The sequence below is a fragment of the Melozone crissalis genome, unplaced genomic scaffold (assembly GCF_028551555.1).
Source record: "Melozone crissalis strain CALT ecotype California unplaced genomic scaffold, PUWL_Pcris_2 ptg000114l_1, whole genome shotgun sequence".
NCBI classification, from domain to species: Eukaryota; Metazoa; Chordata; class Aves; order Passeriformes; family Passerellidae; genus Melozone; species Melozone crissalis.
Window position 1 is genome coordinate 2,299,100 of NW_026535891.1, and position 23,745 is coordinate 2,322,844.

Here is a 23,745-nt window from a genome sequence, read left to right on the forward strand (position 1 = left end):
TCACCAGATCCCCCAGCCCTATGTGGGTACCCCCATCTTTCTGGTAATCTTTTTCCACATCCCCTCATTCCTGCTTGGGTCACCCTCTGTGCCCCCCCATTCCTCACTGGCATCCCTTCTTCTGTCCCTGATTTAAGCTCAGCCCTGTCTGATCTCCCTCCATGGTCCTCAAGTCTCACCATTCCCTCCCTGGTTTTACATAATCTTCCTGGGGTCTCTCCATCTTCCTCTCCAGGTTACTCATCCTTGAGCCCTTCATCATTCCTTGGGGTCCCGTTCCAAGCCCTCCTCCTATCTCTGTGCCTCCTTTTCCTCACTGTGGTCCCACTTCCCCTCTCCCATCCCTCCCCATCACGGGTCTCTCACTGTTCCCTGGTGTCCCACCATCCAAGGGGTCCTGCCCTTGAGGGGTGTCCCTGTCAGTGCAGCCCCCTGGGGGACAGGTGGCATGCAGGGACTGACTGGTGCTGAGCTAGGCGGTGGCTGCGGGTTCCCTGTCCTCCTGGCACCGGGAGGGCTCAGGGGCATTGCTGGGAACCGGTCCCTGCCTGCAGCTGTGCCATGCTGGGGACAATGACAGCGGCCAGTACCGGTGCCGGGTCAGCGATGGGGACAGCGTGGCTGAGAGTGACCTCCTGAATGTCACCGTCGTGACACCTCCCATGGCACCCCCATCCCACCTCGCCCAGTGCCAGCCCTGTCTCTGTCCCCACAGTGCCTGTGGCCAATGCCACCATCACCCCCGGTCCCCTGTCACACCAGGTGCATGCCGGTGACCCCGTGACCCTGCACTGCTCAGTGCAGGTGGGCTCAGCCCCTGTCACTTTCACCTGGCTGCACAACGGGCAGGAGGTGGCCCGGGGTCCCCTCCTGGAGCTTGGAGCTGTTGATGTGGGACATTCGGGCACCTACCAGTGCGTGGCCACCAACCAGCTGGGACAGGACGGGCACCGCGTGTTCCGGGCACTCAGCCCAGAGCTGGTCCTGGCTGTGACAGTGCAGGGACACAGGGACACAGGTGGGGTCACACTGGGTCACATGGGGGGTGCAGGACTCCTGGGCTTCTGGGTGACCCCAATGTGTCCCTCTCTGTCCCCAGCTGTGGCTCTAGGGCTCAGTGGGTCCCTGCTGTTCCTGCTCCTGCTCCTGGCTTGCATCGGGGGCTGTTACCAGTGGCACTGCTGTGGTGGGTGACAATATGGGGGGATGGGGTTCCCAGGGATTGGGGTGAAGTCCCCCAGGGTATGGGAGCCATAGGGTGGCATCAACAGCTCCTGACTTGGGAGAAACTGATCCTGCAGAGACCTCAGCTTGGGGTCCTGGGGGATTTGGAGAGGTTGTGCGGGATTGTGCAGGGAAGTTGGGGGTTCTGTCAGGGGTTTTGGGGGAGTTTTTGGGACTCTGGTGTCTCAGTGGATTGAAAAGTTGGTTTAATGTATTCTGGGACTTTCAAAGATGCTTGAGGGTCCCAGGGACAGTCAGGGGTCGCCATGGTGTTCAGAAGCCCTGAGAACCCCAGCGTCACCCCTCATGCTTTTCTTTTGCAGCCCTCAGGAAAGAGCAAGAAAGGTGAGTGAAGGACTCCAGGTTTGAACCTCCATTTTACCTCCACAACAAAACCCCCCCCATGCCCACAGATACCCCCTTATCCCTGCAGGGCCTCGCCAGAGCCCTCGGCCCTCCCAGAGGCAGGGGAGGTGCTTTACAGTGATGTCGTGAGCATCAAGAAGGCAGGTGGGGAGTACAGGGGGGACATGGGGGACATCACCCAGGGGGTGTCACCCTCAATCCAGGTCCCCACAACCGGTGTCTCTCACAGGGCCCCCCCGTGCCACATCCCCCCAGGTGATCTATGCAGAGCTGCCAGGACCCCACCGGAGGCAGCAGGACCCCAGGGACATCTGCGAGAACGTGCTGTGACACTGAGGGCACAGGGAGCACTGGGGTCCCTGCCCAAGGGCACCCCCAGCTCCCATGGGTGCCCACCGTGCCCAGGGAGTTGCCACGAGTGGGGGCTCCCATGTGGAGCTGCCCAGGGCTCCCCGTTCAAGTGCTCCCAGTGCTCCCAGTACCCCCAGCAGCTCCCCATTTCCTCCTCTACTACCAGGAGGCACAGGACCCTTGTCCCTTTTACTGGACCCAAATATCAGCTTTTTGATTAAACCAGAAGAAATGGTTTTTGTTTGTTTAGCTCTGCCCTGTTTGGCTCAGGAAGGAGGAGGGTCCCGCCTGGTTGTTGAATCAATACTTCTCAGTTCTCAAGATTCAGAATTCAAAGGGTCACAAAAGGAACCATTTCCAGGGAAAGCACTCAAAAAGGAACAAACCCCAGAGGTTTCCCCTGGCACGATTCCTCCACCAGGAGGAACCTGGCAGGTCTCGGAACTTCACTGCTCTGATGGCCAAAGTGGCATTTAGGAGTCTCTGGATTCTCTTGTCCCCTGTCCCAAACCCCTCCTCTTCCGTGTTCCCAACACCAGGATGTCACAAGGGCCCTGTGGGGGTTCCAGAGCCTCCTCCTTTGCCAGGGCAGTCAGGATCAGGCCATGGCACAGGGTGTCAGAGACAGGAAAAGTTTGATGTCTGGAGACATTTTGGAACACCTGTGTCTGGCAGGGGTGGGCCAGACCGTGCTTTTGCTGAGACAGGGCCCCGTCTGTCCATCAGTCTGTCAGCCATGGCACACTGGGGACATTGTGACGCTCTGCCAAAGCCAGCTCCTGAGTGGCCAGGAGACTAGAAGTGCCAGCTGGGGAGAGGGCGCTTGGTGGCCCAACTGGCTTAAAGGGCAGAGCATGAGGTGGCACATGCCTGACCCTGTCTTCAGTTGAGGTCTCTGTCCCATCCACACTGGAACCCAGGATTTGACCACTCGTTTAAATGAGAAATATTTGCCAAGGAAGGTGTGAATGTTCCCGGAATGGAAAGAAGACCCATGCCTAAAACTTTTGTTAATTTCAAAAATGATGGGGCTTCCAGGCCAAAGTGTTGGAGAATGAATAACAGCTCTTTCCTGGGAAATTTATAAACCAGAACAGAAGAAACAACACAAACCCAGAACTTTCCCTCCTGCTCAGCGCTGTTGGTTTTTGTGGCAGTTTTAACCCCGGCCAACAGGGGACTCTGCAGGGAGCACTCTCGCCCAGCAGGGGGCGCCCCGGTCCAGCTCCATCCCCTCAGGGGGCATGGCGGCCTCGGATGGGAGGGAGGAAGGGAAATCACTCCTTTTGCAAACTCACGGGCCCCAATCGGTCCCGGCACCATCACTGGAAGCGGTCAGAAGCCACCAAGGCAGCAGGTTGGATCCCAGTGCCCACTGGCAGTGTAGCAGTGTCCTGGGGCCAGGCTCACGCCCTGCACAACAACCGCAACCACTGTCTATAATCCCAGAGGGAAGAAAGGCAGCGCCTGACATGTCTCGGGTTCACAACATCACTTTTGCTTGCTTTACAGCCTTCCATTCCCTTTTCCTCCTTCAGCCTGGGCACAGCAGCTCTGGGAATGTTGAGTTTCCCTGGGATGCTGAGGAAAGCTCGTGCTCAGTGCTGACTCTGCCAGGGCTCCTCAGGTGGCTGCAGAGCACATTTGGATTTCCTGCTCTTCCTGGGCCACTGCTGGTTCTGACACAGCCGCTGCAGGGAAGGAGGAGGAGAGCAGAGGCACAGCCCTGAGGGCTCTGCAGCTGCAGCACAGAGATAGCCAGGGCTGGGAGCTGTGCCTTGAGAGGGCAAAATGGGGCTAAATTGGAGCTGTTTGGGCCAATGCCCCTGTTCTGCTCCAGACGCTGCAGACCCTTCAGGAGTTACTGTAATTATTGTTGGGATTTCTGAAGGTCTGCTGTGTTCCTAAAGCATCCCTGTGCACAAACACAGGGCTCTGCTGCTTCTCCTGGGGATTTTGGGATTCTGCGGCTGAGGCGGGAGCGGCTGGAGCAGGTGGCCCACGGGAAAAGCACCTGGCCATGCAGGTGGAGCAGGAGTGCCGGGAATTCTGCAGGGTGCTCAGGTGAGGCCCAGGGGGGCCGGGCCATGGTGGGACACCACTTGCCATTCTTGCTCTCCCCAGATTTTGAGACAAAGCAGTGACACCCATCAGGCTCCCAAACCCCTCAGGGTCTAGGCGCAGCCTCACAGGAGGTCCCGGCCCAGGCCTTGGGGATGATTCGGATACTCCCGGGCTCGTTCCCGACAAAGGGCAGCGCTCCAGGAGCAGTCGGCACATCCCGAAGGAGCAGCCCGGGGCTGCTGGAGCCCGAGTGTTGTGGGCAAGGACAGCGTGAGGGAGCCGGGTCCCGCTCAGCCGGCGCTGCCCCATGAACGTCTCATCCTGCAGGAGCTCGGCAGCCTCTGCTGGTGCCGGCCCCGGGGCTGTCAGGGGGCGCGGCCGGAGGGGCCGGGGGGCAGCGGGTGGGGAGGGTCGGGATGGAGGGACCGGGACCCCACTGGGGAGTCCCGAGCATGGAGGGAGCGAAACGGCGGAGGGGAGACCCCGGGACAGGGGGGAGCAGAGACCCTGTGGTGGGGTCTGCAGAAAGGAGGGACAGCAATGGTGGTCCCGGAGCACCGGGAAGGGGCCCAGCTGGTATCGCGCTGCGAGTGCTGGGACGGTCACGGGGTGTCCGAACCGATTGTGGCAGCGTGTCCGAAGCCACTGTCGCGATGTGTCGGGACCGAGCATTGCCAGGGTAAGGCCCTCACAGCTCTGGGAAGTGGAGGGGTACCCTGAAAGGGGTGGGGCAGGGGCGGGGCAGAGCCCTGTCTATTCCCTGTGCCCTGTGCAGGTGAGGAGGGCAGGGATGGAGCAGCTTTGGGAACACCTGCAATCGAGACAGGGTCCCTGCCCACCACGGCTGCAGGGTAAATCCCCTGCTCAACATTTCCATCCTTTTCTCTCTTGTCTTGCAACTGAGCCAGAACCCAAAAATACTTTCCAGGATGTTCTAAAGGGCTGCAGGTTTGAGACAGGAAGGAGGAGGAGGGTCCTGGTCAGATTGTTGAGCAGATGGTTGTTGTCTTTGCTGGATTTTCGGGTTTCTCCCCGTCCCTTGCCTAGAAGGATAAAGTGATCAATTGCTGCATTTCTGGACTGGTTCTCCCAGAGCTGCCCTTGTAGGGGCAGTTTCCAGCCAGCCCTGCTCTGGAAAGCATCAAAGGCCCTCTCAGTGACACTGCTTGCGCTCCTTTTGGGTTTTGTGCCTCTTGCAGGGCTGAGCAAACCACAGGCATGCCTTTTTCCCCCACTGAATTCTCATCTTTGCAGCATGTGAAAACCATGTTCTCTCTCCTGTGAGAATTTTAGAAGTTTAATAAAGGACAATAGGAGACAAGGACCATAGAGCAAAGGTTGCTATGGGTGGGTGCATCTTGGCACGCAGCCAAGAGCACACTGTTCTCTTCGGGGATACCTCTTAGATACCTTTTCCCTTAGATCAGCCTGTTGCATATTCATAGACACTTATGCATAGAAAACTTTTTCCCCAAGCTAATTTACATTCCAAGAATTGTTTAGCATGGCTCCTCCTTGGATCTGCCTTTTTAGAGCATTATTCCTTGATTCTGCTTTTAGACATTTCTTATAATCATCTTCATTTCTGGGCCTTGGTCTACACTGTCTTCAGGTGGTGAGTGCTGATGGTTGGCATATCTGTAGCAGGTGTCCTCATCCTGTCTTCATCAGATGTTGTCCCATCCAAGCAGGCATTTTTTCACAAGCATCCTTATATCAGCTATTTCACAAAGCTTAATTAACAACAGACATAAAAACTATATCTTTGTAACAAAGTTACTTTAACATTACATATAAAAATTCCATTTTAACATTTGTTAAATTCCAGTAATATAATATGTATTTACAATACTTGGTGAAAGGGACAAAGTGATCAATTGCTGCATTTCTGGACTGGCTCCCCCTCAATGCCTCTGCAGGGGCGTTTCCAGTCAGCCCTGCTCTGAAAACCATCAAAGGCCCTCACAGAGCCACTGCTTGGGCTCCCTTTGTGGTTTGTGCTTCTTGCAGGGCTCAGCAAACCACAGAGAGGCCTTTTCCCCCACACAATTCTCACCTCTGCAGCAGCTCTAAGGCTGTCAGAATCAAAGCCAAGGGGGCAGGGGGGACCCTCAGTTGCTGGCTGCCACCTGGGGCTGGCCAGAGCAGGGCTGGGCAATGGCCATCCCTGTGCAGTGGGGCTGGGCCATGGCTGGGCCCCACCCTTGGATGGCCACTGGCTTCAAGGAGCAGGAGTTTGGGAGCTCCTTCCTGCCTGGGGCTCCATTCCCCAGCTGTTCTTGCTGGCTCAGATCCTGCAGGGGACGAGCAAGAATGGAGAAGTCTGGTAACACCAAGAGCTGCCATCCCCCAGGACAGGAGCCCCTTGTCCAGCATGTGTCCCCCCTGGGACACGATCCCCCCAGGACAGGAGCCCCCTGGATGTGCCCCCCCCAGGGCAGAACCCTCCTCCCATGTGACACTCAGCACAAACGGCCTGTTCCATCTGCTGCAGGACAGAGAAAGTGAAAGTGTAGGCAGAGTGAAAGCTGACTCCTCCATCCCCCACAACCTCCCCAGCCCTCCCTGCAGACACCTCACCCCTGCTTCCCCCACCCTGGGCTTCCCCCAACTCGTTCCCTACTCAGAAGCTCCCCAGGATCATCAAGGCATGAACTGGGAGGTTGTGAAATTGAGGGATAAAAGGAAGGAAATGGAAATGAAGAACAGAAAATGCCCCTGGGCGTTGGGGGGGGGACACAGACTCAGAGCAGCTCTGAATCCCCTCTTGTTGCCCCCCCCAAATCACGGGCAACCCAGCAGGCAGCTCTAGCCCCTGAGTCTTCCCAAAATCTGAGGCACCCAGGGAAGGAGCTGTGACCCACATGCACATCCTGTCACTGTAAATCCCTGGCAAACTCATTCCCCTGGGAAGCTGACCATGGGACCCCCATTCCTTCTGTCGCCCCTTTCCTGAGACCCCCATCCCAGGGCTGCCATTGCCCAGGAACTCCATGGCCCAGGACCCCATTCCCAAGAAACCCTCTCCCATTCATTCCATGCCCTGAAATCCCCATTGCCCCGGGACTTTCATTCTCCCAGGTCCCCCCCATTCCCCCTGCACCCATCTCTGGCACAAAAATGCCTTGATGAGGGATTTATTACAATTAAAATATTTTCTTATATACCCTTTTAAAATTTTAAATGTACTTTACCTTTCTCCTAGTCTCATCTCAAAACAAAAAAGAAATAAATACATTCTGATAAATGCACTAATAATTAACCAACACTAAACCCACCACACTAAATATTACATTAACCAAAATATCTCAAATTAGCAAACCAAAAACATGACACCAAATCCCTGGAGCTCACCATCCCCTGGGACTCCCATCCTTGAGTCCCCCCAGCCCTGGGGACCCCCATTCCCATGGCACCCCAACCCCCGTGACTCCCCCTCCTCATGACCCCAATTCCCCATGGACCCATTCCCTGGACCCCCATTCCCTGGACTCCCCATTCCCCTGGACACCCATCCCTGGCTCCCCAAACCCCCTGAGCCCCCCTGCTCCTGGGAAGCTCAGGTCCCACCGACCTAGAGACAGCCTTGTCCCCAGCATGTCCCCACCCTGCCCACAGCCTGTCCCCAGCTTGTGGCCACCCTGCCCCCACTAGGTGCCACCTACACATGGGGACGAGATGTGACCTCGCTTCCTTCCCCTTCATCCAAAGAGCCGCCAGCCAGGGGAGCGGTGGCCACAGCAGTGAGTGACAGCCAGTGCACATGGCTGGGGACACCGGGATGGCCGGGAAGGTGGCACTGATCCCGTGGGGTGAGTGCCCCAGGCACAGGCCGCACTGGTAGTACCCCGGGGATGGGCACTGGTGAGGCAGAGAGTGGTGGGGAGGGGGCACAGGGGAGCTGCAGGGTTCCCTGAGGTTCCCAATGCCAGCAGAGCCAGAGCATGAAGTGACTGGGGTCATGGGGTGGCTGTGGGGACAGGAGAGGGTGAACAGGGCTGGAGGGATAGGAATGTGGGCAGAGGCATCCTGGGGCTGGGGCAGCTGTGGGGACAGGGACACAGGGATGCAGGGATGCAGGGACAGGGAGAAGAGGACAAGCACAATGTGGATGGGCCATGGAGACAGAGGCCATGGGGCTGTCGGGGGAGACCTGTGCTAGCACAGTGTCTCCATCGAGACATCTGTGCCACACCAATTCCCTCAGGGGGACAGTTCAAGGGCAGCCCCTATGAACCATTCCCCTGTGCACAACTGTCCCCATGGTGTCACACTCACTGAGCCCTGTCCCTTCTCCCTTCCCACCCAGACCCTCGGCCTCGCTGGTGAGTCCTCGGGGGATGCCATGGCCCCACCTTGCTGTCCCCAGCCCCACACTGGCCATGGCAGGCTGGTGTCCCCGGTCACCTGCAGGTGCCCAGACCACCCAGGTCCTGGTGGAGCCCCCCTGGATGCTGGCAGTGCTGTGGGACCGGGTGACACTGACCTGTCAGGGCTCGGGGAACACTGGTGTCACCACCTGGTACAAGGATGGGCAGCGCTGGGGGCAGGAGAGACACAACCACCTCACTGTCACTGAGAAAGGCAACTACACGTGTGAGAGACCCGGCACTGGGCTCAGCCCTCCTGTGACAGTCTTAGATGATGAGGGGGGTTTGGGTGTCCCCATCCTGGCACCAGCATTGACCCCTGGGCTCTGGGTGGGCTCTGCTCCATTGGTCACCTCCTGTGTGACCAGAGCCTGTCCCCTACTCTGGGGGCATCCCAGAGCATCCCAGAGCATCCCAGTGCTGGCAGACCCTGTTTGTGGATTTGGGGATCCCTGGTGTGCTGTGTGTGAGCCAATATGGGGGCTGCGATGGCATTGGGACCTGCCAGGTGTAACAGGACCCCCGTGTCCCGCAGCCCCATTGGTGATGCAGGTGCCGGCACAGGCACTGCTGGAGGGGGACATGGTGACACTGTGCTGCCGGCGCTGGCGGGACAACCCGGTCAGCTCAGTGTCCTTCTACCACAAGGAGAAGAAACTGCAGGAGCTCCGCGATGGGACCGAGCTGTCCCTGTCCCCTCTGCAGCTGCAACACCATGGCCGCTACAGCTGCAGGGGCTGGGTGAAATCCACGGTATCACGGGGATGGGAGAAGTCAGAATCAGTGACATTGACATTGCATGGTGAGCACTCCACAACTGTCACTCTAACCCACCCCACAGCCTCTCCCTAGTGACTCGGGCTCACAAATCTCCCTCCCCTCTCCTTTCCAGAGCTTTTCACGGTGCCGGTGCTGGAAGTTCACTCTGAGCCCACTAATGGGGCCCCCCTGACTCTCAGCTGCCTCAGCACCCCCAGCCCCCTGCGGCCCCGAGCCCCCCTCCTGCACGTGTTCTACCGGGACGGGCAGGTGCTGGGGGGCCCACAGGGGTCCCTGCAGCTGCTGGTGCCCGCCATGGGGGTCTCCCACTCGGGTAATTACAGCTGCCAGGTGCACTCTGAGGGGGGGACCGTGCAGAAGAGCAGCGCCCAGCTCTGCGTCAAGGTGCGCAGTGAGTGCCGGGATGGGCACGGGGAGCCTTCACTGCCTCCTCGGGTGCCCTGCCTGGGTACCTCCATTACTGCCCCATTCCCCCCATCCCTCACTGGACCCCTCCACCCATCTCTGAGTCAACCCCACCCCTCTCTGCTGTTTCCCCGCAGTCCCCAAGTCTCACCATACCCTCTCTGGGTCTCCATACCCGCACTGGGGTCGTCCCATCTCCCGCTCCATGTGTCCCCTCATTAAACACTCCATCCTTCCTTGGGGTACCTATCCAAGCCCCTCCCACCCCGCAGCTCTGCACCGCCTCTCCTCTCCCTCACTGGGATCTCCCTGCCCCTCCCTGACCTCCCCCCAAGTCCCTCAATGCTCCCTGGTGTTACCCTCTCCCGCAGGGGTTCTGCCCTCGGGGGTGTCTCTGTCAGCACAGCCTTGTGCTGAGCTGCACGGTGGCCACAGGGACAGGTCACCTGTCCATTTCCTGGTACCCGGGAGGGCTCAGGGGCACCCCTTGGCACTGGCCCCACCTGGAGCTGCACCACACTGGGGACAATGGCAGCGGCCACTGCCAGTGCAGGGACAGCATGGCTGAGAATGTCCCCCTGAATGTCACTGTCCTTTGTGAGCGGGACCCTCAGACTTGGGGTGACCCCACCCATGGCACCCCCATCCACCTCACCAGGTGCCAGCCTTGTCTGTGTCCCCACAGTGCCCGTGGCCAATGCCACCATCACCCTCAGTCCCCTGTCACACCTGGTGCGCTCAGGAGACAACGTGACCCTGCGCTGCTCTGTGCAGGTGGGCTCAGCCCCTGTCACCTTCACCTGGCTGCACAATGGACAGGCGGTGGCCCGGGGTCCCCTCCTGGAGCTCAGGGCTGTTGATGTGGGACATTCGGGCACCTACCAGTGCATGGTCACCAACCAACAGGACGGGAACCAGGCACTCAGTTCAGAGCTGGCCCTGGAGGTGACAACACAGGAACAGGGCACAGGTAGGGTCACACAGGGTCACATGGGGACTTCAGGACCCCCGGGGTTTTGGGTGACCCCAATGTGTCCCTCTCTGTCCCCAGCAGTGGCCGCAGGGGTCTGTGGGTCCCTCCTGTTCCTGGTTCTGCTCCTGGCTGTCATTGGAGGCTGGCATTGGTGGCACCACCCAGGTGCGTGACAATGAAGGGGAATGGGGGTCCCAGGGATTGGGGTGAAGTCCCCACAGAGTTCAGGGTCCAGATGGCGGCACCAACAGCTCCTGACTTGGGTGAAGCTGAATCCCCAGAGATCTCACCTGGAGGTCCTGGGGGATTTGGGGAGGTCCTGCAGGGTAGTGCAGGGACATTGGGGGTTCTGTCAGGGGTTTGGTGGAGTTTGGGGGCTCAGTGGATTCAGTGGGTGATTCAAGGCTCATTAGGGGCTTCAGGGATGCATGAGGCTCCTGGGGGCAGTCAGAGGTCTCAAGGGTGTTCAGGGGCCCTGAGGACTCCATAGTCACCCCTCCCCCCTTTCCTTTGCAGCCCTCAGGAAACAGCAGGAAAGGTGAGTGGGGGGTCCAGGCCTGAACCCCCATTTTATGTTCATTACAACCCCCCACACCCCCACAGACACCCCCTTATCCTTGCAGGGGCCCCCCAGGGCCCTCGGCCCCTCCAGAGGCAGGGGAGGTGCTGTACAGCCAGGTCAGGTGAAACAAGAAGACAGGGGGTGAGTACAGGTGGGGGGACAGGGACATGTCACCCTAGAGGTGTCACCTCCCATCCAGCTTCCCCCAACCGGTGTCTCTTGCAGTGCCCACCTGTGCCACAACCCCCCAGGTGACCAATGCAGAGCTGCCAGGACCCCATGGGCAACAGCAGGACTCCAGTGACATCTACGAGAACATGCTGTGACACTGGGGGCACAGGGGGCACTGGAGATCCCTGCCTGAGGGCACCTCCCACTGTGTGTCCTCCCCCTAGCTCCCATGGATGCCCACTGTGCCATGGAGGGGGGGCCATGAGTGTGAGGTCCCATGTGGGGCTGCCCAGAGTGCTCCATTCCAGGGCTCCCAGTGCTCCCAGTACCCCCAGTACCCGCAGGAGCTCCCCATTCCCTCCCCCAGTACCAGGGGGCACAACATCACTGTCCCTCTTATGGGACCCAAAACACAGCTTTTTCGTTAAACCAGGAGAAATGGTTTTTGTTTGTTCAGCTCTGCCCTGTTTGACTCAGGAAGGAGGGACCCGGTCATGTTGTTGTGCAGATCTTTGTGGGATTTTTGGGGCTCTGTCTTGGTTTGAAAGACAGGTGTCTGTTAAAGAAGGAAGGAACTTCTCTGGAAATGGAAACTATAAACCCCTTCCCCCTGAATTATTAAAATTTTGGAATTAAGGGGCTCTCAGGTAAAGATATGGGAGTAGGAATAACAGTAGGAAAATGTAAAAATAAAAATAAAAATTGTTATAGATGAATAATGAGATGATTGGCCCTAACAATTAAGGAATGAATACTGTGTGAATATTAGGAGAAGATTTCTTGATGTATAGGTATGTTATTGTAGTTTATTGTTTAGATGCCCTCTGTTCTCCTCACAGTCCCCTTTCCCCAACCTCTGTATTGTCGACACCGGGCAGCCTGAGTTATTTAGCACAGGTAAAAGGAAGGCGTGTACGTGTGCCCCTCCTACAAGGCAGCTGAGAATGAAAAAGCTCGTTGCTACTGGAGGGCACAGCATGACAACACCTGACGTGCCAATCAAGTTGCAGGAAAGCAATCTCCACCAATAAACGGCAAAGAAGAGTTGACTGACAGACTCTGGGAGGGGCCAGGGTTGGCTGATGCAACCCCCAGAGGTATAAAAGGTGAAGCGCCCGTCTCAAAGATGAGTTGTGTGGTAAGCATCCATGAGGGAGGCTCCCAGGCCTGTTTTTCCATATTGTTATGTTTGCCCAATTATCCCATCATCAAAAAATCAAACAATATTAGAGGTAGCAGCAATTTTAATTGAAAAGTTTAGAAAATATATAAAATTGGATACACTTGAAATATTAACAATATAATTGGGTTAAAACTAAGGGATAATTTGGTTCCAATAATAGTGCATAAGCAAAAGATAACCACGAGGTACGGAATGCAGGGCCCCTAGACCCTTGCCACCTCACGTACGAGCTTGCCAAGTGAAGATTCCTCCCTTATATGCCATGTGTCAATGTCATCTCCTCCCATTTTCGATTCATCACACTTCTACCTCCGCCCTCATCACCACCTTTACTGTGCATGCGCCACCACTTGTTTTGGTGGTCACATAAGTCTTTGGGGGTCGTCACTGATGAAAGCCTCTATTCTTCATCTATGTCCTTTAATTCACCTTTGGGTTACACATGCACATCAAGCCAGTACAATGAAAGCCAAAACTAACATATTACTCCATTTAAGCATCAAAGTTATAAATCTCTTACAGCTGGCATTTTCCTGGGACCCAACCAGATTGTCCCTTCTTTTTGTTAATTTTTAGTAACTGTTATCTCTTGCTTTTTCCTCCTGTCCTTCAACATCTGCAGGGAGGGGGGGTGGAACCACTCCTATCTCTTTCTTTTTTGGCATTACAACTTTTAAATGTTTTATGATTTGCAATTATTAATTGCTGTATCAATATTGATTGTGGTTTCAATTTTACAGCACGAATCATATCAATTTTCCACACATGGAATCCTTTGGTTTTCATTGCTTGTTAAGACTATAAAAAAAATATTGTTGCTGGGTGATTCAGAGTCAGCCCATGTGTGTTAAGTGTAGTCTACAGGGGATAAAGAGAAGGAAAAGAGAAGTATTAATACATCCTGCTAAGTTTGGAAATTTAGATAGCATGAAGAATGAATAACACAAGAAGTAAAGATGGTATTAAAATGAGTCCACGAGAATGTAATTTAGCAGATGAGAAAGATTTGGGAGGAATCCTGGAGGGTAATTTTTCAAGGAAAGTTAATCTGATTAAATACTCTTACCCAATAGTAGGCTTGGTATCAATTAGAAAGTGGTGAAAAGTGACCCCAAATGGAACTTTATGATCCATTGTTACAGTTGATGTTATTTTTAAGACAAGAAGAAAAATGAGATCCAGTGATATATGCAGACATCTTTTTTACCCTGAAGAATAAACCTGAGTGTCAGAAAGAATGTGGCTTTGATTTGGCCCCACAGGACCTTTAGTCCTAACTTTGGAAAGAGATAAGAGGCAGAAAAGAAAGATGTCGTTCAGCATTCAGCATAAGGCAGAGATGTTTGAAATTGGCTCAAATGCACCAGGAAGATTGTGTTCTAGGTGTCCAAGACTTAGAGCTGAGTTAGTCCAGGCCAGCACGGGTATAGTCCCCCTCAGGCAACCACTCTGCACCCTGAATGAAAGCCAAATGGCAGTGAGGATGAGATGAATAATCCAGGTGAGGGGACAATTTCGGAGACCCCCAGTGACAAGCAACCAAAGGAATAAAACCAAGAAAGCTTTGCCTTTAGTCACCCCCTTAAGGCAAGTCTTGAGTCCCCCAGGAGAAGCCATGTGGGTGAACATCTGCTTTTCTACTAGTGACGTCACCAGTAGGTGAGAAAAAGTTAAAATGGATAGAGAAAACCCTAGCAAAGTAGCAAAAAGATTGGAGTTCATAGTCAAGAGTCAAGAGCCAGAATAAGGTGATACTGATTTCATGTTGACAGAGCTAACCAAACCAGCAAAGAGTTGGTGACAAGGTAGCCAGAGCACGTGTGCAGGGACAAATTGCTAGTGGAGCCTTACAAGGTACAGTGGACCAGCTGTGTCCTATTGTAAGCTGTTGGGACCAGCGGGAGAAATGCAGCACGCAATATGAGTGATCAGCAAATCTCAAACTTTATTGATAGGTACACATCTTTATATCAGTGTTAATGAATCTCATACATATTGCAAAAGCGAGCTCAGTATTGGTTAGTTACTTATCAGGCAACTCTGCCTACTTCTGCCTTCTTGTGGATATTTTATTGAAACTTTTCTTTGTATTTCTGCCAAAGATGCTCTCCCCTATCCTGCTGTTGCACCAAGGGCACAATGTCCTTGCCTGTTATTGGACACTTACTACTGGCTTCTATGCTTGTCCCTTTCACGCTTAACCAGCGACACTACGTCGACGTGACCTTTCTCAGCTAACCAACTGTCCACAAAGCTCTCCACACTTCCCCCATTTTTCAGTTGGACAAGCATAGTCTGATTAAATGCAGCAGATATCATCCTTTGCACCATGTTCTGTAAGCACATGCAAAAACACGGCAAAATTACACTACTAACAGAGCTATAATGCCCACTATAATGCCAACTTTAACAACAGAACGTAACCACGATCCCAGGCCTAACGATGAGAGCCATCCATCAATACCGAAACCTGATTCTACCTGTAAGTTTCCAGTTAACCTTTGCAATTCAGCAAGCTGGGCATGGATGGACTGCGAATGGTCAGAAAGATTCATGCAACACATGCCCTCAAATTCTTCACAACCATGGCCTTGTGCAAGTAAAAGAAAGTCAATCGCAGCTCTATTTTAAAGCGTTGTGTGACAAATAGAATCAACATCAAGCAAAAGGCTAGAAAGTGCCAAAGAGGTGGCATTGGCTTGCTTTGCAAGCCAGCATCCCAACTTATTTAGGGTACCATGGGCACCTGCGGCTGCCACCCCTGGAGTCAGAAAGGATGCTGCAATTATGGCCCCTGGGGACCAAAATTTTACATCGTCCCTACAGTCAGCAGTAAATGCATGGATCATTCTCTTATGTTGATGACGGTGGTGGCTCATGTTTAATATCATGGACGTATTGGGAGTAAGCAGAGACAGCCATCCAATTGTACATGGCCCAATGTACGTGCAGCATCGATGGGACACCAGGCCAAGCACGGTCCCCACAGATTAAGAAGTAACCTGCTGGCAGTTGAATAGGGTCATTTGATGAGATTGACACTTTCCCTGTGGTATAATTGCACCAAGCTGTTGCATTACAATACACAGCCATGCTGGAAGTTACAATAGTGGAATGGTTTTTTGCTGAAAGCTGGCTTCTATGGTTAAAATTAATACATGCATCTGCCATCACTGAACCTAACAGCTCCAATTCTTGGGGTTCTTGTGGTGCTATGGGGAAGTGAGAAACCCATTGGTCCCAATTATCTACACTTGTCTTAGGATTGTCAGTTTTGCAGGTGGGTACACCTGAGGGACATGGCCAGGGACCTGCTGGTAGCCCTACCAAGCAAGTTGTAAATGGATTACCGGGAGAAGATAATGACAGGCTAATAGCCTCCTGGTTAGTTAAGTTTGCCAGGGTGATCCAAATGTTAGTCTTAGGCTGAGGTGGGGCCCATGCATGATTGGTCGAAGGACGATCAACAGCTTCGTCTCTACTCGCTGACGGTCTTCTGTGCTCAGCTGATGGAGTTCTGGTGGTTCCATCTCACACAGCTGCTCGGGTCCATTTAGCAGGTACCCATAAGGATCCTGTAGGGGTAGAGACACAAAGATATCCTTGGCCCCAATATAACACCTTAGCAGGACCTTGCCATTGTCCTGTTTTGGGATCTCTGTATTTTACCCTTACATCTTGCTTTACACTTTCTTTCTCCTGTACATAGTGGTGAATTACAGCAGGAACCTTGCTTTCCCCAAAAACACACAAGTGATTTAAAACAAATAAACACCGTAATGGGCTTTCTTGCAGCTCTCTAATATCCTTGTATTTACCTAGATCTTTTCAAGGTACCATTAGCTCTTTCTACGATTGCTTGCCCTGTCAAGGAATTAGGGATGCCTGTCACATGTTCTATTCCCCACATTTGCATAAACTGCTTTATTCTTTTGCTGCAGTAGGCAGGCCCATTATCTGTCTTAATACACCGTGGCACTCCCATTACACCAAAGCAGCTGCTGAGACGCCTCTCCTCTTGTCCAGCTTTCTCACCAGTCTGTGCTGTGGCCCACATAAAATGACTATAGGTGTCTATAGTAACATGCACATACTTCATCCTATCAAACTCAGCAACATGTGTGACATCCATTTGCCAGGTCTCATTTGTATTCAACCCTCTTGGGTTAACTCCCAGAGCTAACCTGCAGCCCCCATTATGATGACTACATATGGGACAGGCTTTGACTATTGCCCGTGCCTCATCCATAGATATCTGAAATTCTCCAAGGAGACCTTTTGCATTTTGGTGAAACATGGAATGTGACTCTCTGGCCATAGTCTGCCTGGAAGTTGGAGTCATTTGTGTGATTGAGACTAGCTTATCTGCTCGTGCATTACCCTCTCCTAGACCAATATCCCATTTGTGACTTCTGATATGGATAACAGAAAAGGGATGTTTTCTCAGCTTAATCGCCCTCTGTAATTGAATAAACAGCTCATGTAACCTCCTGTTTTGAACCTCTTTTATAGAGGCATCCTCTATTTGCTCTGCAACATACAAAGAATCTGTCACTATGTTGAGGGGCCCCGAAAAATGCATCATGGCCCATACAACAGTCAATAGCTCCATTGTTTGTAAAGTATCCAACTCGGAAGCCTGGAGAATCTGATGGTGCCATTGTCCCTTTTCCTGCCAGGTCACTGCAGCAGTTCTTGATTTTCTTCCTGCATCCGTGTTGGCTCTTATAGCATCCGACAGGGGCTTCTGTGATCTTTTTGGGCATTGAATCCAACCCCACTGCCCTACCCAGTTCAATGGTATATTGGGAATATCATCAGTGGCAATCACGCTTCCAGCTCCCAGCAGGGCCTCTTGTAATTCCATACTGTTTATCAGGTACCATGTCAACGTATCTTTCTTCATTGGTATCCATATCTGATCAGGCTCCTTTCCCATAATCTGTAATGCCCGTTCACAACCCTTCTTTAGCAGGTCAGCCAAAATTTCGATTTTTTGAAGAAAAGGTTTATGCGGTTGAAGTGGAGGACATATCCATTCTAAGGCCCACACCTTGTGGGATCTCAGCCTCTCAGAACTGAGGGGCAGAGTGAACAAGACCACCCCTGGGGGGCTCGGGAGTCCTGGAATGTTGCCAGAAATGTCTGGTGGCTGGACTTTGATCCCACAGGGGAGATGACATCAGTATGAGGATAGGAGGATTTCACCGGGGTGAACGGTGAAGGGATAAGTTAATTGGAGTGTGAGACAAAGGGTTTAAGATTTCTGTACAGGGGGGTCTAGAGAAGTAAGATGGAGGAATTGGGGCATGCCCTTCTCCTTCTTCTTCTGCCTCTAGGCCTCCATCTTCTGTGGTGATGTTGGCACTCCGGGATTGGACCTTACTAGGGGAACACTGGTTAATAAGGGTAGAGGGTATTGGAGAAAAATGATAAATATTGTATACGTAACTCCAAGTATAAAGATAGGTGACCGCCCCAGGGGCTCTCAGTGTGTGCCCATGGCTGACTGCTGAGCAGAACTCTGTCAGGCCAAGAGAAAATCTTTTAGATAAGCAATTAATAAACACCGAGACCGAGAACAGATCTGAAGTTTCTTCTCGTCCTTTCGAACCTGGGCGGCCCAAGGCCATCTTTGGGCTTTTTCCAGACCATCTAAACAGCCCCAAAATCCGACAACACCTCCCCCGTTTTTCTGTTTTGCTGAATAAGTGAACCCAGTAAAAATTTAGTTCCACACCAAACTGTCAGCTGTATGGGGAAGTTAAGATCTCGTCTCTGGACACTGCCCTGTGTCACACAGTCCAATATCTGCTGAAGTGTCTTAACCTGCTCAGCGGTTATATGGACAGGTTGTGCTGGGTCAGTCCCTTTTAGTAAAGGTCGAAGTTCATCTAACAACTCATTTGGAAAGCCCACAATAGGGCGCAGCCATTGCAGATCACCAAGTAACTTTTGAGCATCATGCAATGTATATATTTTAATATTCAATTGCAATTTCTGGGGGGTAACAATCTGATCAGTAAGTGTCCATCCCAAATATTTCCAGGGTGCAGATAATAGAATTTTTTCAGGAGCTACAGCCAAGCCATGTAGTTCCAGGGCCTTATGTATTTCTTGAATTTGTTGACCTGTAAAAGGTTGCAGCTGTGCAAAGAAAATATCATCCATGTAGTGATAAATGGTTGTTTTGGCCCAGGCCTGTCACAAAGGTTGTAAAGCATTGTCAACATACAGCTGACACAAGGGGGCGCTGTTGCGCATTCCCTGTGGAAGAGTAAGCCATTCGAATCCCTTGTCTGGTTCTTCTTCCCTATTTAAAACCGATAAGGTAAACGCAAACCTCCGAGTGTCTTGAGGGTTAAGAGCAATAGTAAAAAAACAGTCCTTAAGATCCACACTTAAGAGTGGCCAGTCCTTTGGCAACATGGCTGGGTTAGGCAAACCTAATTGTAAGGCTCCCATAGGCTCCATTTGTTCATTTACAGCCTGTAAATCTTGTAGTAAATGATACTTTCCCGACTTCTTTTTAATAACAAAAATAGGGATATTCCATGGGCTTACTGACAACTGTAAATGACCCTGATCATATTGTTCTTGTACTAGTACATGTGCTTGTTCCAGACTTTCCCTTTTTAATGGCCATTGCTTAACCCACACTGGTGTGTCCGTGTTCCAAATGAGTGGGATTGGGAAAGTCCACGCAATGGCCATTAGCCCAAAGGGTACTCATATGTCAGCACTACCCCCATTTGAGCCAAAATGTCCCAACCAATGAGGCACTGCACAGTAGGGGGCAAAGGCACAACTGAGAAAACACTCCGTAAAATTTTTCCGTCGATAGTTTCATATAACATGGGTGATTTTCTTCCAAGCGTTAAGCCTCCAACCCCGGTAACTGCTACTGTGGTTGGCTGCAATGGCCAGTTGTGGGACCAGCAATCTGGGCTGATAATGTTGGAGTCTGCGCCAGTATCTAATAAACCTTCCAAGGTTTGCCTGTCACCCTGATACTCCATCAATACAGCACGTTTTGGCTGATAGTTTAAATTCATTGTTAACGGAGTAAGTCCTCCAGTGGAGCCAAAGCCCTGTTCCCCCCTGGATTGTGATTGATGAGGGGGTAATGTTTTAGTCATTTGTTCCAATGGAACTAATTGAGTTATCCTCTGTCCTTTTTTGATTCGTATCGGTGGAAAAGGAGTATGTACCATAACACAAATTTCCCCAGTAAAATCAGCGTCTATTACCCCAGTTAAAACAAATAATCCCATCATGATGGCTAATGATCGCCCCAGAAGCAAAGCTCCCATAGGCTGTCCATCAATGATGATTTCTCCCTTTATTCCAGTCGGGACCTTTTCCAGTTGTGTGGTCATCAATGTTACCGCTACTGAGGCTGCCACGTCCAGCCCGAGGCTCCTGGCGGTGGCTGGTTGAAGGGGGGCTGGGCTGAGGTGTTAACAGCTGTTACTTCTGTCTGGGTGCGGTGGCTGTTGGTCGCACTGGGCCTCCCGATTCCCGAGCGGTGTCCGCAGGCTCCGTTATTGTGGTATCCGAGCGACAACTGTGACACCAGATGCTAGCTGCTTGGCAGGCTCGCCGGGTATGTCCCATGCCTCCGCACCGGTAACATTTAAATTGGCCAGTAGATGGAGATCATGGACTACTTGTTGCTGCTACTTGTAGGGGCGCAAGGGTGGAAAGGACTTGACTCTGCGATGCTGCTGCCTGCTCCTTCAGTCCTGTCCCTAGCTCTTTAATAGCTTCTACTAACATCGCCTGAGTCCCTACGGGCACATTTGCCATGCGATCTAAAGCTTCTTCTATAGTCCAATTAGCTCCTAGGTTATTTAACACACTTTTCATAGCCTGGTTGCTATTTTGAAGCGGACACTGCTTCAATAGGGCCCCTTTCATGAAATCTGCCACTCCAGATCGCTTGATAGCAGCGGCCAACTTATCTACAGAAGATCCAAACGATTCACCCCTTCCTTGCTTTATACCCATGTATGAAGGAACCCTGCTTGGTTGTTTTATCCTGTCTATAGCTAGCCTCACCAGTCGCATAGCCTCTCGGCATTTATCAGGACCGATTAACGCTTGTGCTTCTGTTTGAGCAAAAGCCCCTATGCCCAATAATTCATCTAAGGTTATCCCCTGTAAAGGGTCACCTGGCTGCCATACCACTGCTATGCACTCCTGGCAGAGTGCTTGCCAATGTGCATTAAACAGAAGCTGCTGATGTTGAGTAAAAATAAGCTTCGCTATTCCTCTACAATTGGCTGGCAATAACACCTGGGTCCCCCAAATATAGTCAAGCATTTGCTTTGTGGGCTCACTGGTCACCCCAAACTGACTAACTGTGGACCGTAACTGCGACAACAGTTTCCAATCTAGGGCAGTAATTGCTGCCTGTAATCCACCCCCGTCCAGAGGAGTATACACCACGGGGCAAGCCACTTCCATAGCTGCTGCCATAGCCTCACTATTCCCCGAATCCATGATCTCTTTTGCTACCGCTGCCCATGCCTTCCTCCACTCTTGTGCAATGGCCCCCGCTAGGTCACTCTCTGCCCCAGGGATCGGCTCATTGCTAGGAGAGGGAGTGGAGGGTCTGGCCAGGGCACAGGTGGTGTGGATGGTGCTGTTATGGGAGGTGAGTTGCTGCTTGAAGCAGGAGCTGATGTTGGTGGCAAGATAACTGTGGATGTGGCAGGGGGTAATGGGCAATCTGACCAGTCTCCATAACTTTTATTCTTACCATGAGCCGCAGTAGCTTGCTGTGCAGCCTTCTTTTCTACCTGATATTGTACTAACTCATTATGCACCACTCGCCATAACTTTCCTAACTTCTTTGCAGTTTTATCATCATTTAAAACCGCCTCCCACAGCTTATCTCCAAAATTTCGCCACTCACTTAATTTATGGACTGTATGAGGATTTTGAAAAAATCCCTGTGCATACCCGTAAGCTAATAACCCATGAAGCTCTTTCTGCAAATCTATGCCTTTAACCTGTCGCTTTTTTAAAAAGCAAGTAAATAAATCATATGCTGCTCACCTTTCCATTTTAAACATCAGCGCTGTTGCAGCCCCACAAGGTCGAGGCAGCACGTATCGGCCGGGCTTTCCTTTGAAGTCACCCGGGGAGCGGCACCTCCCCTGTTTTCAGCGGTGCTTTTTCACCATCCTTGCTGCGACAGGACCCGAACTCCTTCATGATCCCCCGTGGTCGCCATTACCGATATCATGTCGTTGGGGTCACCATGTTGTTGGGATCAGTGGGAGAAATGCAGCACGCAATATGAGTGATCAGCAAATCTCAAACTTTATTGATAGGTACACATCTTTATGTTGGTGTTAATGATGCTCATACATATTGCAAAGGCGAGCTCACTATTGGTTAGTTACTTATCAGCCAAGTACACCTACTTCTGCATTCTTGTGGATATTTTATTGAAACTTTTCTTCATATTTCTGCCAAAGATGTTCTCCCCTATCCTGCTGTTGCACCAAGGGCACAATGTCCTTGCCTGTCATTGGACACTGACTACTGACTCCTCTAGGGCATGGAGACTGCTCCTGACCAGCACCTGGACCTGGATTCAAGTACAGGAATCTGACAGAATGTGTTTCTAACCTGCTGCCCATTAAAATCACCTCAGAAGAGAAAAGATGGGTTATATTGTTGAGAATTCCTACATCAACCTACTGAAATTTGCACGTGGCAGAGAAGCATTTTAGTGGAGTGCAGACCCCCTGCCCTCCTGCTAGCTCAATAAAAGGGCTTTTACAAGGCAATGCATTTGTCTGCTGATTTCTTTGAATTAGGGAGACCCCTCCGGACTGCTGTATCCTGAGGGAACACTGCTGGCCATCGCCTGTGTGTATCTGCAAAAGCTTCAAATCCACTGCCTCAGCTTCCGGGGCCTCTCTTGGCCAGCACCCTGACGTGGATGCAGGGCTGCTGCCAGGCACTTCTGAGACCCAGTGGGTCAGGACCAGCTGTCTCGTGTCCACGGAGCAGCCCTGACACAGCCAGGGCCCTCCTGAAAGCAGACAAACGCTCATGGGTCAGCAGAGAGGAGCAAGGAGCACTGGGCTGCTCTCAGGGTATCTCAGCATGGTGCTCCAGTGGGCGGAGCAGGCTGGCCACCCTCATTCAGGGCATCCTCTCCATCAAAAGGATGGGCATTTTGTCCTTTTCATCCCTCCAGCCCATAACCAGGCCTGACATCTCCTCTTTTGGAGTGGAGTTTTTCCAGTTACATTGAACTTCCCACCAGTTAAACCATAAAGTTTCCTTCATTGTCTGCTCTTCATGATCTTGTTGACGTGGACAACAGTGGACCAAATATGGCAGGGCCTTAGACATGACTTTGGTCCTGACACACAGGCTCCTTGTCCCTCTGCTGGCCTTTAGTGTGCTCAAGAAGATTGTGGAACTGCACAGTGCTGTGGAGCTGCACCTTCAGCACAGGGACCTGCAGCCCTGGGATACACTGGCCCCTGCTGCCATTCTCTCCCACAGACCCAGAGGAACGAGGCCTCTGAGCGCCAGGCGACGCTGCTCCCTGCACTCCATCTGCAGGCAACTTGACGTGATCTTCACAAGAGTGCGAGCACATTTCCTCAAGTCCAGGCACTCGAGGACCTGAAAGGCACAGGGCAGTGACAGGGGAGCCATCCAGCAGGAGCCCAGAAGCGCACAGGGCCGGGCCCAGGCAGCAGCACAGGGCGTGGGCACCATCCCAGGCAGCTGGGGCTGTGGGAGGGCACAGAGCTGGGAGGCAGCTCAGCAAGGCAGCGCTGGCCACCAGGCTCACCTCCACAAGGAATGCCAGCAAGGGCAGATCCCATCTTGGCTTTTCACTGCTGAGCAGCAGGAGAAGGCAATATGCGACATGGGAACACAGGGGGGTCAAGTCATAACGCATCTCCCTGGCAGGGGGAAAAAAGGAGACCCTGAGGTGGGGGGCAAACCTCTCCCAGGACTGACTCAGAGAGGTCTGGTCTTTCCCCAGCATCCCTGGAGGGGATGTGGGTGCTCTGGGAAGTGGCCCCTTCTGGGCACTCTCCTCTCCCAGCCTTTTTCAGGCTCCTTGGCCGTCCCTCAGTGACGAGGCTCCGTGGCCCATGACCACAGGGACTGTGTGGAGCACAGGGCACAAATGCCGGGGGCAGTGGGGAGAAGGGGGTCTCACCTGGCCAGCAGACCCATGGCATAGTGCTGGGTGTCAGCACACAGCAGCGTGTCCCAGCCACACTTGCGCTCCATAGACATCACCACGTGG

At 52.6% G+C, this 23,745-nt stretch overlaps 1 pseudogene; it reads left to right on the plus strand.

Annotated features, from left to right (window-relative positions):
* LOC128948168 (Fc receptor-like protein 3) overlaps positions 1-23,745 on the plus strand; it is a 74,393-nt pseudogene that overhangs the window by 1,851 nt on the left and 48,797 nt on the right.